At 38.6% G+C, this 14,210-nt stretch overlaps 2 long non-coding RNA genes across 2 annotated transcripts in view; one reads left to right on the top strand and one right to left on the bottom strand.

Annotated features, from left to right (window-relative positions):
• Nucleotides 1-10,903: 10,903 nt before the first annotated feature.
• LOC103550996 (uncharacterized) overlaps nucleotides 10,904-14,210 on the bottom strand; it is a 32,517-nt gene continuing 29,210 nt past the window's right edge. Inside the window, exon 4 of the long non-coding RNA XR_544921.2 lies at nucleotides 10,904-11,959. This is a non-coding gene — a long non-coding RNA (uncharacterized lncRNA). The remainder of the gene's footprint in view (nucleotides 11,960-14,210) is intronic.
• Nucleotides 11,862-14,210, top strand: part of LOC139075814 (uncharacterized) — a 44,011-nt gene continuing 41,662 nt past the window's right edge. The window contains exon 1 of the long non-coding RNA XR_011526675.1: nucleotides 11,862-11,980. This is a non-coding gene — a long non-coding RNA (uncharacterized lncRNA). The remainder of the gene's footprint in view (nucleotides 11,981-14,210) is intronic.

The raw sequence follows: 14,210 nt of genomic DNA, 5'->3' as shown, positions 1-14,210 counted from the left end.
TAAATACAGACAGGAAGACCCTGATGCTTGAATAATTCTCCTTAACATGCTATATGCATGTGATCATGTTTTACTGTTTCACAGAACATCTCAAACGAACATATATTATGTGTGTGTACAAGTTCCAAAATCTCACAGCCCAAAGTAGCAGAATAAAACTCTTTGGTGGTCAAATGATGATAGCGTCTTAGAAAGGGAGACATGCTATTGTCCTTAAGGATGTCTTTAAATGTTTCTCTTCTCACTAGCCAAGAAGTTTTCTGCTTGGCCTTCCATAAAGCCATTTTTGGCATAATGGCTTTGATAGTTGGATGAGGGCTGAGGCTGACATGACATAAGTGTTTAATAAAACCCAAGAAGATCAGTGAGCTACGTTGGAAACATACCCCAAGAGATAAGAAGTTAATGTCAATCACATCCACAATGTCTGCTGTTTAGGTCTCTACAGAAAAACAGTCTAGACCTCTAGTTTTAGGACTCCTAATCTGGTATCCTTTTCACCATAATATGCTTCTGCTTTAATCTACAAACCATCACAGGAGGCCATCTGAATTGTCATTCCAATGGAGGGTAGACATTTATGTCTCTCTTGTTGTCAATCACAGTTGATATTCAGAACTTCCTTTGTTGATTTGTTTAAAACATGGAAACTGCCTTTTGACAACAAAGATGAAGGAAACATATTTGTTTTGATTCATCAGAAAACATTAATTTTCTCACATTCATAATGTTTCTCTTAAAGGTATGAGCTACTCAGGACTAAAGTGATTAAATTTGAATTTGCTTTCCAATATCTTGAACTATTTCATAAAAATATCCCAGAAACATTCAAATAATTTAATTTTTTCTCAATTCTGGCTATTTTGGTCAGGATTTATAAATTAGTAACGCACCTAAGAAACCAATAACCTCCCAAAGGAAATAGAAATTAGATTTAAAATGTTACCTTAAAAAATTATTTTCCTACTGACATCTGGGCTACAGCCCAGTGAAGTAGGTGAGCTACTTGCCCTGTCAGTTGCACAGTGTGAATATAAGTTGTGGAAGAATATGAATAAACTCATCCCAATGCAGCTCAAACTGTTGTGGTTGGCACATCTTGGCTCTCCTACCAGCCAACTTGCCAATGGACAGGTCTGTTAGTAAAGTGGCCAATAATAGCTGCCCACCTGCCCAGCTTACTTTGGTTTTTAGAGTTATCAGAAAGAAGGGGAGAGTTTGGACAGGGTGTTGGCTAAGAGTACAGGTTCTCCAGTTAAACAGCCTGAGATCAAAGCCCAGCCCAGCCACTAACTAGCTGGGAAAACATAGATAAGTAATGTGTTTTCTCTCTGCCTTGATTTACTCATTTGTGAAATGATGATGATAATGACTGTTATATGGATTAATTGAGATAATACATTTAAACACTTTGAATAGTTTCTGGAACATAGTCCACCCTCAATAAATGCTAGCTATTACCATAAAGTTCAATTTAAGTATATAAACACAATCTTAAATTGCGTGGGTGTGAGAGTTACTGTAGCTGAGGTCTCCCATTTCATAGATGAGGAAATCGAGACATAGAAAGGAGGAAGCAACTAGTTTAGTGTAACATAATAAATGGATGGTCAGTGGGAAGCCTGCTGGCTGATTCTCATTATAGAACTATTTTTACTTTGCGAGATTTTCCTTCCACTTATTCAGAAAAGGAACATAGTAAAGCTGAAAGTTAATACAAGTGTCTTTGATCTTTAGATTTTGTGAAAGTTTTTAAAAAATGAATTTAATTGACTTTTTAAATTATCGTCTGTTATTCCATATAAGTGAGTTAAAAAAATGAAATGAATTGTCTTAAACTTATTGTTTTGGAATTCATTAAAAGTGTATTTTGATTAATTTTGTTATATTTGAGGCCCTGGAGCCAGCTTTTTGTGCTGCTTCTGTTGAACCATCTGCCAACTTGAAAAATGATCCCGTTCTGCACATGGACCTGCGTTTCTGCAGGAGGAGACCCCCTTGTGGGGTGAAATATAACCTGTGCTGTACGTGGGCTATGGGCAACAGTGATGCCTGGTGATTGACTCCAGCTAACGATTCCTTTGTGAACAATCTGTCAGTACCAATAGCTTGCACACACTTTTGGGTCTGAATAGCATCCGTGCTGAGGACTGGCCTTCTTGCAGAGCAGACATCAGCATGTGGCAGCTCTGGCTTGGAGTAAGCAAATTTTGGCTTTTGAAAATTTCTGTTTCTATTTTATATTCCTCTCTACATAAAAACTTCCTGGCATTTACATTGTTTAAGCTTTTGGAAACTTCTGTAGTTTCTGTCTTGTAACTGTCAAGCTGTTAATCTTTCAAGTGGACATAGATATTTATCTTAGAAATCTTCCCAACCCAGTGGAGATGGAAGAACTAGGCATATCACACAGTAGAGAAAAAAGCACTGGAATTCAAGATATGAGCCTTAATTTCCATCTTTGATCAATGAAACAATTCAATAAACATTTATTGAACACCTGCTAGGAACCAGGAAACTTGTTCATCTCTGTAAATGGAGATACAGAAATGAATGTAAAACAGTCCTTGACCTCAGGAAGTTCACCACTGAGTGAGAGCAACAAGCACATAAACAATGGTAAAGACAAAAGCAGTGATGGAGTCCATGGTCGTGTGGGAGCCTGAGGCAGAATATCTAACTCAGAGTGGATGGGAAGCAAAGGAGAAGATTCCTAGGGGAGTCGGTGCCTGAGCTGGGTTCTGAAGTGTGAGTAGAAGTTTCATTGACAAACCAAAGATGAGGAGGCAGAGGAAACAGTGTGATAAAAGAGAGAGAAAGCCTAGAAAGAAAACAGGAAAATTGGGAAAGCATCTCAGTATTTCTGAAGCCCAGAGTATATGCAGTGGGGGGAAAGATGAGCCTAGAGCCTGAGGACCTTGTTTGCCACATTAGGGAGCTTGGGCTTTATCTAGAAGGTGATTGAGATCCTTCAATCAACTGTGGGCAGAGGAGTGTCATGACCATATTTGCATTTTAGAAAGATCCCTGTATTAGTGTGGGGAATTGATTATAGAGTGACCAGTGTGGTTGTAGGAAGAATATTTAGGATATCCTTGTCTTTGGGGCCTGAACTTAAGTGGAACATTAACATTAACATCCCAATGGTGAGTATAATGATTCAGAGATATTACTTGATAGAATCATTGGAATTTGTTTATCTGTTGCATAGAGAGAGGGAGGCTGGGAAAGACATTGAGGCTTCTAGATAAGCAACAAGGCAGATGGTGATTCTAGTTTCTGAATGGTAAACATTAAAATGTGTAGCCACCCCTGACACAGGAAGGGTTAATAATCACTGGAAAAGGCTTGCCAAGAAACTGTGACCCAGAGGTGAGAAGGCCTGTCAGCCAATGATGGGTAAGACCTCCACGGGGAGGCAACCTAAGCCAGGTGCTGTTGCCTGGGGGCACAGATGGAGACACAATATTGATATCGGGAGCAGGAGGGGCCTTTGCCTAGGAGGCCTTGCCTGCTCCGAGATAAAAATATACGAGCACAGCAAAAACATGATAATATCAAAACAGAGGCCGAGGGAGGGCTCCTTGAGAAATCACTAAGAATTCTTGGCATTCGCTAATTACTTCACCCAGAACACCTGTGTATGTTTAACAGATGTAAGCTATGTATATATTGAAATGCTGGTTATAATAAACTCAGAGTGGCCATCAGCCCTCTCCACATCTATCCTGATGTGTATATTGGATTGTGACACTGACAAAAGGGAGCAGAAGGAGGATGAGGAGGATGAGGATGAGATGGAGGAGGAAAAGGGGTAGGTCATAAAGGAGGAGGAAGTGGAGGTAGAGAAGGAGGAGGCAGAGTGAGTTTTGGGAAAAACAGTGAGTTCAGTTTTAGATATGAATTTGATGTGTCCGAGATGATATCTAGTAGGCATTTGGGATATGAGAGACCCAGGCTGGAGATAACTATTTGAGAGTCATTGACATAGAAGTGATGAGTAAGCATGAAGTCACTCTGAGGGATCATGTAGAGGGAATGGGAAGAAAGAGACTGATAAGCCTCTGCTATCTACAGTCGGGTGTCTAGGATGATGAAGCCCCTTAATGTTGATGAAAGAAACCAAGACAAGGAAACTTTGAAATAACTGGGGCTGTAGCCGCCCCTGACTCAGGAAGGGTTAATAATCACTGGAAAAAGCTTGCCAACAAACTGTGACCCAGAGGTGAGAAGGCCAGTTAGCCAATGATGGGTAAGACCTCCAGGGGGAGGCAACCTAAGACAGGCATCGGTCGCCTGGGGGCACAGATGGAGACGCGATATTGGGAGCAGGAGGGGCCATTGCCTAGGAGGGCTTGCATGCTCCAAGGGAAAATATACGAGCACAACAATAACATGATAATATCAAAACAGAGGCCAAGGGAGGGCTCCTTGAGAAATCACTAAGAATTCTTGGCATTTGCTAATTACTTCATCCAGAACACCTGTGTATGTTTAACAGCTGTAAGCTATGTATATATTGAAATGCTGCTTATAATAAACTCAGAGTGGCAATCAGCCCTCTCCGCATCTATCCTGATGTGTACATTGGATTGTGACACCGACAGGGGCTGTTTCATTTAAGAAGAGAAGAATCTGGATGAGTATAAAAATTTCTGAATAGGGCCCAGCCCTGTAGCGGAGTGGTTAAAGTTCTGTGCACTATGCTTCAGCGGCCCGGGTTTATGGGTTCAGATTCTGGGTGCAGACCTACTCCACTCACCAACCATGCTGTGCCAGTGACCCACATACGAAAAAATAAAGGAGAATGGGCACAGATGTTAGCTCAGGGCAAATCTTTCTCAGCAAAACAAAAAAAATATCTGAATGCTTTCACAGAATAAGTGAAAGTTTTCTTCATGGACCTAAAATTAGGCTTCTTGGGAAAAGTTGCAAAATTTGGTCCTGTATATGGAGACACTTTTTTATAAAAAGCTTTATTGAGGTATAATTGATATACAAGGAACTACACCTATTAAACAGGTACACTTCGGTGAGTTCAAACATATGCAAACACCTGTGATATCATCACCAAGATCAAAGTAATAGACGTATACAACACCCCCCAAAGTTCCCTTGTGTCTCTTTGTTTTTGTTTTTGTGGTAAGGATATTTAACGTGAGATCTATCCTCTTAAATTCTGAAGTGCATAATACCCTAATGTTGTAACTATAGGCGCTATGTTGTACAGGAGATCTCTAGAACTTATTCATCTCGCATAACTGGAACTTTATACCTAGTGAACAACAACTCCCCATTTCCTCTGCCTCCCAGCCCTGGCAGCCACTATTGTCTTCTCTACTTCTATGAGTTTGCCGTTATAGATACCTCATATAAGTGGAATCATGTGATATTCGTCCTTCTTATTTCACACTCCTTGATGTATTCAGAGCAGTCCAACAAAACTACCTTGGGAAGCAGTGAACTCTCCATTGATAGAACTGTTTACAGAAGAGGGATGACTATCTACCAAAGAAGAGGGAGAGCAGTGAATCCTACACTTTGCTGCTTCCAAACCACCTCAGGACCTTCAATAAAAAGTACGAATTCCAAATCACCGCTCTACAACTTCTGGACCAGGTATCTTCATGTATGTATTTTTTAGATAATTTTCCTTGGTGGTATTTATATTGCCATATTGGCATAAGTTCATAGGACAGCCCTTCTCTTGGCTCCTAAGTCATGCTTATTATAGCACAGGGCTCAGGTCTCAACTTGTGTCCTCTCTAGTCCCCTAAAGCACAGGCTCCTGAAGGAAACGGAGCATCTCATCCATCTTCTTCTGCAATACTTATGACATCTGACTTGGAACCAAATTCAGCATAACTGCTAGGAATTAGGTATTGGCTAGTTCTTAAAACTTATTGTGCCAGACAAATAGTATATTGAAACAGGTTCCTTTCTCTTCTAAAATTGATAGAACTTACTATTACTCATTGATCTTGCAAACTTAAGGATGTTTTCCTGCATTTCCAATGGGAGGTTGGGTCCAACAAAATAAATTGGAAACCATATATAAAAATGAATCATTTATTTTTTATTGAATACACACTTTCACGTTAAACATCTTTAATACTTAACATGCATTCCTGCTAGCTTTAAAAATCAAACATAGTTTACGGGCTCAATTTAAAACCTTTCATTGAAAGGAAATCTATTTTTAATTTTCATTTTAATCTTTAAATATTTAAAGATGTTGCCTTTGGTCTCCAAACTTCTTTCAGTCATATTGGGTATGACTACGAAGGGACTCTTGCGACAATGGACATTTTTATTAACAGGGTGTTTCAAAACAAATGCATTTTTTAACCTGGAAAATGCATCTTCTAACCTCTAGTTTTACTTTTGTATTCCATCAGAGGTGTCTGTGAATTCTGTTTTAATATGCCTGTGAGGATCTCTGTTATTACTGGAATAGATAGTGATTCAAAAATGCCTTGATATTTAGCATTCGGTAATATGAGTGGGACTCATGGTTCAGCTTCTTGCTTCTGCTGAACTCATCTCCATTGTCTGGCATTCACTGTTCTCACAGGTGATGAAATTAATCTGCAAGAATTCACTTCAAGTGTATTGGGCTCTGGAGGTGGAATCTATCAAGTATCTTCACTTCTAGCCTGATGAGGAATCTAGGTTGACTAGGCATAGGCTTCATATAGACTTGAGTACCAAATTCAGCTCTCTCATTTATTAGTTTTGTTACTCGAGCAGTTTATTTACCTTCTTTGAGATTCAATTTTCTCATCTAAAATAATGTCTATTTCTGCAGATTGATGTACGCATCAGGAATAATACATGTCTGACTCATAAAACGTCCTTGGTAAATGGTCACTCTTGAAAATGTTGCCAATTTTCCATGAGAATGAAAACCCTGAAGTAAGGAGATGCTGTGTGAACACCCAGGGGAATCTCAATTTATCCTTCATATATCTCCTTTCCTTGTTTTTAAGTGTAAATGCCCATCTTGTAAAAGAACAGCTCTGTAGCCGCCTAAGTGTTTGAAGTACAGATATGCTGGGATTCTGGAAGCAGAGGATGCTGATTTGCCTATGAGCAGTGAGTGAGATAACTACCCTCTGTTCTACTAATGTGGACTTACCTTTGCTTCCAAGAGAGAAGATCCTCTGCAAAAAGACATCCTGCACCATGGATATTGCTGTGGCTTCTTTCCAGCCCCCAAGTAGCCTGGATATAGCCTGTGCTGTTTCCACACCTGTATCAGGCCAGCCTTATGTTGGAGAATGAGGTGGAGATGAGACATATAGGCAGATAATTTCAAGGATGCTGGGAAAGATCCTCTGTCACGTTTAAAACTACTCCATCTCCTCTTCTGCTACTTTTAAAAGGGAGAATAGGCCTTTCCTTTCCTAGTTAGAAGGATGCAAATGGTTTCATCCAAAAGGGAATTTAGCTCTACCACACCTTGTTCCTCTTATGCCCATAGTTCTTCTGGGGAACAAGATTGTTATTGAGAAGATATTTCTCCTACCACCTTTGACAGCATTCCTTCCAGTGCAAAGTATCTTCAATAGTCCCTTATTTTGTGCATTGATCCCATTCAGGGAATGAGCATTTATTAAATACCCACTACATCTGCCATTGCATTAGGCACGTTACATACCTGATCTCATTCAATTCACACCACAATCCTCTTGAATAAGGGGCATAACCTACATTTTTATGCATGAGGAAATGTTCAGTACAAGATTTTGAGAAGCATCACCCAGACTATACAATGAGAGAAAGACAAAGTTGAGATTTAAAACCAAGTTTGTGTGACTTCAAAGTCCTCGTTCTTTGCATAACATGATGGTATTTGCTTTAAGCAAAACATGAGATTCACTTCATGTTCACTCCTCCAGCTCAACTTTAAAATCACTTACACTTTCAAAAATTGACTAAGTGATCAGAACATCTCAAAAGGCAATCTTTATTTATTGTTATAATTTTTAATTTGCTGAAGAAAGTCTTTGATTTTGACCGTATATCTAGTGTATATTTTTTCATTTATCAATATCCATGAGAAGTTTGGAAATATAGCATTAAGAAAGAGATCTCAGAAGTATACTGCAGTGGACAGCATTAAGACTCTGGAATTAGATATGCATCCATTCCAACCATTAGCTGTCTGATGATGAGCAGTTTGCTTGAGCCAAGTCCTGACTTCTTCACATATAAAATGGGGACAGTCACAAATATTTCGCATGGTTATTACAAGAATTAAGCAAAATAAGAAACTCAATGTCACAGAATCTGGCACACTGAGACATGCATTAAATGAGAGACCTTATTATTACGACTATATTGCCATCTTATTATCAACACAGTAGCTTAAATACGTATAATGTGTATAGATAAATGATATACAAACACTAACAAAAATGTCTCTATTTCCCACTAGACTGTGTCTTGTTTACCACTATATTATCAGCCCTTAGCACAGTGCCCAGCATATAACAGATTCTGAGAAAATATTGATTGAATTGAATTGAGGACAAAGCAGTAATTTAAGAGACCTAGGTTCATGATCTAGACCTTTATTAGTCTGTCATCAATTTCAAATGTATAAAATAAAAATTGGGGGCTAGAAAATCTGTAATGCTCTTAGTATTCCAAGATTGTATGTTTGAAAGTCTCTGAAATGAAATGTATAAAGTATTTTTGTTTGAGCATCAATTAAGTAACATTAAAGCCAAATAAGAGACGTTCAGAGCATCAGGTAAAACCAATTCTTCTTTTGATTAATCTATCTCATGGCAAGGAAAAATATGATCACTTTTAAAGGGTGAATTTGAGGTCTTCAAATACATTAATATATAATAAAACCGACCATCTGATAAATGTATAATGAAATGCAGATAGTGTATGCTGCTGAAAGCAATGATACAAGATGCTGAAGAGGCATCTTCCGATTCATTAACTATCTCTAATGAGATGTGGAAAAGATAAGTTAGTTGGTCGGTGCTGCTGATCAGGGTGCAGACCCACGCTTGCCAAGAAGTCTGAGCTGGAGTTTGGGAGACTCAAGAATTAATGGAGAGCTATAGCATCTTCATATTTCTTGTCCTCCAATTAAGTCTTATGTGTCAGAATTTTATTCTTGATTGTACTTTTTAATTGTCCTATATGTATACATCTTTTTCTTATTATACTATATGTTCTTTGAGATTAGGGATGATGTGAGCAATTTCATATACTCTTCACACTCATGTAAAGTCATAATGAGACTGAAAACTTTAAAAGGGGTGTAATCTTTCTTATCTTGTGGAACTTTTCTGAGGTTTGAATAAGGTTGAAATGTAGAACAGTTAGCTCAATGCCTGTCAGTTCAATCAATAAGCTTACTGTTATTATTATTACCATTACTGCAATTGTTTGTGTGCTAACTAGATAGTGAGGGTGTGCCCCCACTAGATATTGAGGGTTTGCCCCCCTCATTGTCATGCTTCTTAAAGAGCTTAATAGAATAGAAGAAGTCAGAAGGGCATAAAATGAGGGTAATCATAAAGTATTATCTCCACTAATGATGTTCTCATATTTTCCCTACTCCAGTGTACTTTAAGCCCTGGTGCTATCTCAGCTTTAAATAAATTTGGGGATTAAAAGCCCTTAGTTTTTCTCCACCCAAAGGGAGTTTTCTCCTCTTAAGTTGAATCACTGAAATATTTGGGCCTTCCTCCATTATTCCTTGATGAGGAGAATGTTTTCTAGTGAATGAAACTTCCCTTAAAGCAGGATAATTGCCACTTCCCCATCTTACCCCCACTGCTCATGTGGACAAAATGATTCTGCGTGGATCTCTTCCTGATGAGATGTTCCCTGGAATCAGGTTACTGAATGCTTTTACCTCTGTATATTTGAAACTTAGGTGTGTACCAAAAGAACTTTGCCATGAAAAGCAACATAACTAGTACTGGGAAGCTTGTAATTCACTTTAATTAAACTTTAACTCAACTCTAGTGGAGAATGTGGCAATGCAATTTTGCGGACCTTGTTTTATTTTAGGATCTACATATTTAAGTACTTAGAACTACTTAAAGGAAATGTACATAAAAAAGAGACGTATAAAAACAGAACCTGCAAAGACATATTGTTGAAAAAATATATATGGAAAAATAGAGGAAAAACTATGGGAAAAGAATGCTTTTTCTTTCATTACTTTTCCTGATTTTATTGTAACTTGATGATCAAGTTACACAAAGGGTTTTGGCAAATTTGCCATGTAGGTGTTGAATCCATCAGAAAGCATTTATTCCTTTCTTTCTCTAGTATTTTTGATGCCATGGCCACAGAGAGTCATTTTCTAGTCTAGACTTTCACAGGCAAATGCATTGCTCTTTTAATGTAGTGAAATTCTGTTTAGAGACTGGTCCAGTCTCAAGGTAACCAATCCACATTTCACGCAGACAGTCTCTGAGTTATAGCCGAACACTCAGCTGTCGAATGCTCCCCCACCTCTTTCCCTAGCAAATGCCTGGGGAGCAAGGACATTTTCAACTAACTCTTCCCTGGTGTGAGTATCTGTAAATGGAAAGGAGAAAAAAGTAAAAGACATATTGAGTTGTAACGGAAAGGTTTCCCCTTACAGAACTTAGAATAGGGACTGTGGCATATGAATGATTCAGCTGAGGTTAATAACCTAATGCATCGATGCCTTTGGGAATCGGAGTCCCTTTGGAATGTCTGCTTCTGTCCTTCCACAATGTCACCCTCTGAGTGATTTCAGTTTGTTCTTTTGGCACAGCTTCAAGCTTAACGTGCATTCAGTAAAACTCCATTGAAAAGCAGAATTTGGGGGTTCTGTGGACATTTAGGATGTTTGGTGTTTCTGAATTACTGATGGGATGATACCCTCCAAAGCTTGTTTGCTTAAATCATTTTTATGTTCATTTTCTGCTTTATAGAGAGTCTGGTGTACATTTCCCAGGTAAAGATCTGGTAGAATCTTGTTCTTGAACATTAATTCTCATCACATAGGACCACTGGAAGCAGTGTTTGAAAGGTTGTTGCAACTCACAAGTTATGTACATGGCTGTCTTTCCTGGCTGCTTCCCCTCATCACACCTGTGTACTTAGCTCACTTCAGCCTCTGCTGTCAATTCTATTCCTTGTGAGAGGTAATTGGGGGAGGAGCTTCCAGCCACCATTAATGCAAAAAATCTTTGTTAATGTCACTGTGATTTGTTTTTCCCGTGTCCAATGTTCCATCTTATAGTACAGAGTCCTAATCAACCTTGTTTAGTTGCAAGGAACAGTGATCTCCTTCAAACACCCCAAGTTATAAAAATAAGAGTGAATTATCCCAAAATAGCAGTCATTGGAAATCATAGCAACTTCAGGGGCCAGTTACCCTCCTTATAACTCCCAGGGGCCACCTGCTTTCTCTTTATAATGGCATTTCTGCTTCTCTCTGTGAACCCAGTAATTCTATTGACTAGTGTCCTCTACTTACATTTTTTGCGTCCTTATAACTTCTCCTTGCAAATAGCTTGTCTTCATCTTAACTTGGCTCTTGGCATCCTTTCTGCTTCTGACCCCACCACTAACTAAGCACTTTTCAACAATTTCATTGTGTAAATTTTTGATAAAAACCCCACTTCTGTTTTTTGCTTCAGGCCCAAGGTTTCTAAGTAGTTGATGAATTTCTGTCCTTCAGTTAGGTGCCCATCCTTGATTCGATCAATCTTGGTTGGATGGTAGAGCAAAGATCTGTTGTATTACTCACAGCAGTTCAGTCCCTCTCTCTCATTGGTCAGTGATGTGGGTGGCCGGTTCCCTTAGAAGGACTAATACATTGTCAACAATGTGAAGCACAGTGAATCATTCAACACAGACTTGAAATACTCATTGTTGTGAATCTGGCCTCTTGAGTGTTATTTTCCTCATCCGTGAGTAGGGTAGTGACAGTATCTCAAGGCTCCTGTAAGGATTACAGATATAAGTGAGTAGCAAAATGTTTTCCATTTTTAATCATGGATGCCATGATTAGTTACAACAGTCATATAATTAGTAACAATAACTGTATAATTTTAGTAGTAATAGTTGTAGTGATAACAGTAGTGTTTTACTAGTGATAGTTGTAGTATTAGTAATAGGAAATAGTAGGAATGGTGAACAGTATTGATTTAGTGGCAGAGTTCTGGTCAGGAGTAGAAGCTGTGTCTTCTTTAGCCTTTGCTGAGTCCCTGCCTCAAAGACCTGCCTCTAAGTCCAATTCTTGAGGCCAGGTCTGCAAGAAACAAAAATAAAACTTAGCAAAATTAAGAGGAGAGAGAGGATTGGTTTATTTGTTTATGTAACTGAAGGGCATGGTCTGACTTCAGGCTGGTCGGATCTTGAGGATGAAATAATGCTGTTAGAACTCCACAGAGACCTTTCCTCTCTTGGTTTTACTTTCTCCTGGTTTGATTTATTCTCAGGCAGATCTTCATGATAAGGTGTGACAGACGACTGTTGGCATATCTAGTTTTATTTTCTCCTTTTAGCTAGCAATCCTAGAGGAACCAGGCATGCCTTTTACCCACCAAGCCAGCAAAATGCCATGGAAAACTGTTTGTTTGGGTGCTGGATCCAGCCATGAATCAGTCACTGTGGCCAGGAGTGGGCTGGGGATGGGGACTCTGACCTGATGTGGGTCCCTCTCCAGGTCTGAAAGTGGGTTGGGGGTAGGATTATTCCCACCTAAATCTCACAGAGTTAAAATGGATGTGAGTTAGATCCTCAATAGCAAGAGGCAAATATGAACAGCAAAGAAGCAGATGTTTACTACACATGACATACAAGTTGGTGGTTGTTGGTTATAAGGCTAAGATGAGATGATAGATGCAAATTATTGAGTAAAGGAGCTGGCTAACAAGTAGTAAGCAATTAATAGTTATCCCCCTCACTCTTTTCCCCATTGCATCTTCCATTCTTATGTGGTATTTGGCCCCAATCCCACTTTTTAAAAAATTCTGTTTTTCCAGACATAAATTAGATGACTACTTGGCATTGATTTCAAATATCAGATAACAGTAGGTTGAAGTGTTCTTTTTCAATCCCAGATCTCTATGACTTAAGGTCTTATTGTTAATGGCTGACACATTGATCCATCTTCTGAGTTATATAGCCCTAAATCTCAAACTCATCTCCAGCTTCTCCTTTCCCAATTATACCTGTCCTTCTGTTAAACAGCTTTCTGGATTTTCCTGTTTCTATCCCTGCCCTCTATATTTTATGCATTCCTTCTACTTCTTCCCACAGATAACACCCAAGTGCAGGTCCTAATTTTTTTTTAAATTGAGGTAAAATTCACATAAAATTAAATTAACCATTTTCAGATGTACAATTCAGTGGTATTTAGTACATTCACAATGTTTTACAACTGTCATCCCTATATACTTTAATTAATAAATAATTTTCATCACCCCCAAAAGGAAACTCCATACTCATTAAGCAGCCATTTCCCATTCCTTCTTCCCCCTAGCCTCAGGAAAGTACTAATCTGCTTTCTGTCTCTATGGGTTTGCTTATTCTAGACATTTCATATAAATGGACTCATATGACATGTATGTGAAAGAAGCCAGACTTTTGTGTCTGGCTTCTTTCACATAGCATAATGTTTTCAAGGCTCATCCATGTTGTAGCATGTATCAGTACTTCATTCCTTCTTATGGCTGAATTGTATGGCTGCCCCACATTTTGTTTATCCATTCGTCAGTTGATGGACCTTTGGAAGATTCTCATTTCTTTACCCTAACCCTGACTATAGCTAGAGTCTCCTGCTGGGCTGCTGCATTGCTCAACTACAGAAAGCAATAGTCACTTTCTATTCTGTATGACTAGTCTTCCCTGGAGTTGTAAACACAGGGACTATGCTCCTAACCGGAAGCCTTGTCATACTTTACCTGAAATGCATACTGATCACGTTGACCATCTATGCTCCTAAAGCCCATCTTTGGCCATATCATCTTCTACTCAAAATCCTTTGATGATCCTCTTTTACTTTTATGTTAATTATAGTAATAATAATATATAATAATAAATGCAATATATTAAATTCTAGATATGTGCCAGGCATTTTTTCTATACCCCTACACAAGTAATTCTCACAACAAATATATAAGATGTATATTCTTCTTCCCGTTCCATTAATGAGAAAACTGAGTCTTCGCATATTAAGAACTTGTCTA

Source organism: Equus przewalskii, chromosome 14 (assembly GCF_037783145.1).
Source record: "Equus przewalskii isolate Varuska chromosome 14, EquPr2, whole genome shotgun sequence".
NCBI classification, from domain to species: domain Eukaryota; kingdom Metazoa; phylum Chordata; class Mammalia; order Perissodactyla; family Equidae; genus Equus; species Equus przewalskii.
Note: the sequence above shows the minus strand (reverse complement) of the source record. Positions and strands in the feature narration are given on the sequence as shown.